This window comes from Myotis davidii, unplaced genomic scaffold, assembly GCF_000327345.1.
Source record: "Myotis davidii unplaced genomic scaffold, ASM32734v1 scaffold119, whole genome shotgun sequence".
NCBI classification, from domain to species: domain Eukaryota; kingdom Metazoa; phylum Chordata; class Mammalia; order Chiroptera; family Vespertilionidae; genus Myotis; species Myotis davidii.
Window position 1 is genome coordinate 241,926 of NW_006290676.1, and position 5,220 is coordinate 247,145.

The window sequence follows — 5,220 nt, forward strand, 5'->3', positions numbered from 1 at the left end:
GCGAGTTCTGACCAAAGCCAGACAGTCCCGCTTCTCCCGTTTGAGTCTGGGTCCCTAGAGACTTGACCGGCTCTGGAGCTCAGAGTCTGAAGCTCCCTCCCGATTGAAAACAACAACCGTGCCCTCCGCCGCTAGCCCACTCCGCGCGCACTCCGCACCTGAGTATTTCACTTCAGCACAGCGCCTCCTCTGAGTCTGGGTATGATATTCTCTTTCCTTCTAGTTGTAGAATTTCCACTCAGCCAGCCTCCCTGTGGTTCTGGATGATGCCCGTTCCGTCTTTTAGGTGTAATTTGAATTGGTTGTTCGAGGCAGCAATCTCTGGCGTTAATCTATGCCGCCATCTTGGTTTCTCCCAAATATTTCACTTTTTAAGACCAAGTGATATTCTATTGTATATATGTGCCACTAATTTTTACCCACTCATGTATTGATGGGCACAGGGGTTACTTCCATATCTTGGCTGTTGTAAATAATACTGAAATGAACATAGCGGTGTGTATATATTTTTTGAATTAGTGTTTTGGATTTCTTCAAATAAATACCCCAAAGTGGGATTGCTGGGTCAAATAGTAGTTCTATTTTTATTATTTAAAGAACCTCCATATTGTTTTCCCTAGTGGCTACACAAATTTGCAATCCCACCAAAAATACACGAGGGTTCCCTTTACATCCTCAACAACGATTGTTGATTTATTAATGATAGCCATTCTGACATGTATGAGGTGATATCTCGTTGTGGTTTTAATTTGCATTTCTCTGAAGATTAGTGATGAGCATTTTTTCATAGCTCTATTGGTCATCTTATGCCCTCTTTGGAGAAGTGTCTATTTAGGTCCTTTGGTCTATTTATCCTCTTCCTGTGTTATTGTTTTTTTTTGCCCATTATTTAATTGAATTGGGTTTGTTTTCTTTGTTTGTTGTTTTTTGTCTTATGTTGTATAAGAGCTTTATAAATTTGAGTTATTAACCCCTTATCAGATGTATCATTGGTGAATATGTTCTCCCATTAGATGGGTTGTCTTCTCATTTGTTGATGGTTTCCTTTGCTATGCAAAAACTTTTTAGTTTGATATAGTCCCATTTGTTTATTTTTTCTCTTGTTTTCCTTGCCCGAAGTGACATATCAGAAAAAAAATTGCTATGCTTTATTCTAGGATTTTTAGGGTTTTGAGTCTTACATTTAAATCTTTAATTCATTTTGAGTTTATTCTTGTGTATTGTGTAAGAAGGTGGTCTAGTTTCATTTTTTTTTCTGCATGTATCTCTCCAATTTTCCCAACACCATTTATTGAATAGACTGTGTTTACCCCACTGTGCTGGTGGTGGAGTGCACTCTGTCTAGGAGGGGGCTGTAGCACTCACTGGGCTGTGGTTCTGTATTGGGATCAGGGATGGAGTGGGAAGTGTGGTATTGGTGGCTTGCACTCACAGTGTGGGGACCTGAAGTGTAGGATCCTGGGACGTTGGGTTTGGGCTCCGGCTAGGAGGCACAGCTCTGGAGGTCTGTCTGGTGCACACTCACGGCAGATGTCTGGGACCCACATCGCAGTACCGCGCTGCTCACTGCTGGAGCATGGTGGTGATTCCAAGCATGTTATGGCTGGCAAGCGGCTCCCTGCACAGGTCCAGGGGTGCTGTTTGAGATCGGTCTGGTTGTTAGTGTGGCAGCATTCCTGGCCTCTGTTGCTCCCCTCTACAAGATGGCATAGGTTCCTCGCCAAAGCCTAGCTGGCCTGGGAGTGTCCACAGCGGTAGCAGGGGCCCCCATCTAGGAGAGCCTGATCTGCCAATCCTGGGACTCCTGAGATATCTATCTGTCCTTCACTCACCCACACACATACCACACATGCCCCTCTCACTTATTTACTCTGTCACACTCTCTACCTCCCTGTAGTCCTATTGGCCGCCATGTTGTATCTCCTCATGAGTCTTGTTAAAGGTTTGTCAATCTTGTTTATCTTTTCAGAGAACCAGCTTTTGGTTTTATTGGTCTTTTGTACTGTGTGGTATGTGTTTTCCAGATGCTAATTTTTTTTTTCTGCTCTGATTTTATTATTTCTTTTCTTCTACTCACTTTGGATTTTCTTTATTGTTCTTTTTCTAGTAACTTTAAGTGTAAAGTTAGATTGTTCATTTTTCTTGTTTCTTGAGATAGGCCTGTATTGCTATAAATTTCCTAGAACCACTTTTGCTGTGTCCCATAGTTTTGGGTTATGTGTTCATTTTCATTTGTCTCAAGGTATCTTTGGATTTCTGCTTTGATCGCATTGTTGACCCATTAATTCTCTGTTATTTAGACCCCAAGTTTTTGTGTGTTTTCAGGTTTTTTTCTTGTGATTGATTTTTCAGTTTCATACCATTGTGGTCAGGGAAGATGCTTAACAGGATTTCTGTCTTCTTAAATTTATTGAGACTTGTTTTGTGTCTTAACATGTGGTCTCTCCTAGAAAATGTTCCATGTGCACCTGAAAAGAATGTATATTCTGCTGTGTTGGGGTGAAATGCTCTGAAAATATCACTTAAATCTATCTGGACTAGTGTATCACTTATGTCTGTTGTTTCCTTGTGGATATATTGTCTGGAAGATTTATCCATTGATGTTAATGGGGTGTTAAAATCCCCTACTATGACTGTATTAGTATTGATCTGTCCCATTATACCCATCAAGATTTGTTTGATATATTTTGGTGCTCCTATGTTGGGTGCATAAATGCTTACAAGCATTATATCCTCTTGTTGTATTTCTCCTTTTATCATTATGTAGTGTCCTCCTTTTTCTAATATTATAGTTGTTTTAAAGTATATTTTCTCTGATATAAATATTCCTACCCCAGCTTTTCTTCATTCCACATGCATGAAATATTTTTTTTTTTACTTTTTGGTCTCTGTGTGTCTTTCATTCTGAGGTGTGTTTCTTGTAGACAGCATATATATGACTTTCTTTTTTTATCCATTCTGCTACTCTAAGTCTTTTGATGGTGTATTTAAGCTATTTACATTTAAAGTGATTATTGATAGGCACGTATTTTTTGCCATTTTAGTTTTTTAATATGTTCCTTTGTTGTTTCTCCTCCTCCTCCTCTTCCTCCTCCTCCTCCTCATTATTATTATTCCGCTTCTTCTTTCCTTTTTATTAAAGAAGATCCCCTAACATTTCTTGTAATACTGGTTTGGTGGTAATAAACTTCTTCAGATTTTCTTATCTGGAAAGCTCTTTTTTTTCCCATTTTAAATGATAGCCTTGTTGGATATCCTTGTTTTTTATCACTTTGAATATTTCATAGCAATCCCTTCTGGCCTGAAAATTGTCTGTTGACAAATCAGCTGACAGTCTTATGGGAGCTCCCTTGTAGACAACTGTCTTTCTCTTGCAGCTTTTGAGATTTTCTGTTTGTCTTTAACCTTTGCTATTTAATTATATGTCTTGGGGTGGGCCTCTTTGGATTCTTCTTCTTTGCAACTCTTTGTGCTTCCTTGACTTGTGTGCCTTTTACTTTCACCAGGTTAGGTAACATTTCTGCCATTATTTCCTCAAATAAGTTCTTGATCCCTTGCTCTGTCTCTTCTCCTATCATGTAGTACCCCCAAGATATAGATATTGTTAGGCTTTATATAGTCCCAAAGGTCCTTTCAAGTATCCTAATTTTTTAAATTCTCTGCTGCTCTGATTGGGCACTTTCTACTAAATTGTCTTCCAAATTGCTGATTTGATCCTTCACTTCATCCATGCTGTTGCAGTTCTCACTAAGTTCCTTGAGCCTCCTTATAACCATTTCTTTTAAACTCTATATCTGGTAAATTGTATGACTGTTTTATTTAGCTCTTTTTTCTGGAGATTTCTTCTATTCTTTCATTTGGGGCACATTTTCCTGTCAACCCATTTTGGCTGTCTCTTAGTGCTTGCTTCTGTGTTAGGTAGATCTGCAATGTCTTCTGGTCTTGTTAAGTTGGCCTAATGTAGTAGGTGTTCTTTGGGATCCAATGGTACAGTCTCCTTCATCACCTGATCTGGGTGGTCCAGGAATGACCCTTGGGGTGGCTTATGTAAGACATCCTGTTGTAATTGAGTTTTGATTATTTTTGGCCCACTCATGTGTGGAGTCAACTCTCAGGATGACTGACTGTGAGGATCAACCCCAAACAAAGTGTATGAGCTTCCATGCAGGTGCTGACCACACAAAGCAGAATTTTCCTCAGCAGTGTTTAGTGCCTGCTGAGATCTCCCTTTGGATATGCTGCTTTTGAGGTCAATTGGACCCTTCTCTTAAGCTGACCACTTAGTGTATCTATTCTGGGGCCTCTTGGGAGGGACTCAGGTGCAGGTCAATGTCAGAGTCTGGCCCAGGAAAACCTATGTGGAGCTCAAAGTGCTACACAGTTTGTGTCTTCCTCTGCTTGGCGCTGGTGTGCATGGGAAGGACCAAGGATAGCTTCCATCAACACTGAGCCCAGGTGATAGTAGGCAAAAGGCCCAAGTCACGCTGAGATCCAGCACTACCTATCTTCACCTGCCAGCTGCCTGTTAGGCTAAGGCACTGAAAGAGCCTCCAATGGACCTCAAGTTGCATTATGTAGGTTCTCAGTGAGTCATCAGGTAGGAGCGAATGGTGTTTACCAAATTGATACATGTGCAAACTCTATGCCAGTGCTGGATCTGAGGCCACTAAGCAAAAGTCTCAGAGTACAAAATTAAAAATTGGAATGTTTTATAACACAGCAATTATACTTTAGGGAATATATTTGAAGAAATCTGAAACACTACTTTGAAAGAATATGTGCACCCCTATGTTCATTGCAGTGTTATTTACAATAGCCAAGATTTGGAAACAGACTAAGTGCTCATCAGTAGATGAGTGGATAAAAAAAGCTGTGGTACATTTACACAATTGATTACTACTTGGCTGTAAAAAAAGATGAAATCTTACCTTTTGCGATAGCATGGGTATACCTAGAGAGATTTATGCTAAGTGAAATAAGCCAGTCAGAGAAAGACAAATACCACATGTTTTTACTTATATGTGGACTCTAGTGAACAAAATAACAAACAAAATAGAAACAGACTCATAGATACAGAGAACAGACCAACAGCTGTCAAGAGGGGAGTGGGGTTAGTAGGCTGGGTGAAATAGGTGAAGGAATTAAGCAAACAACAAGAATAACAACAACAACAAAACTAATAGACACAGACAACAGTATGGAGACTACTAGAGGGAAAAT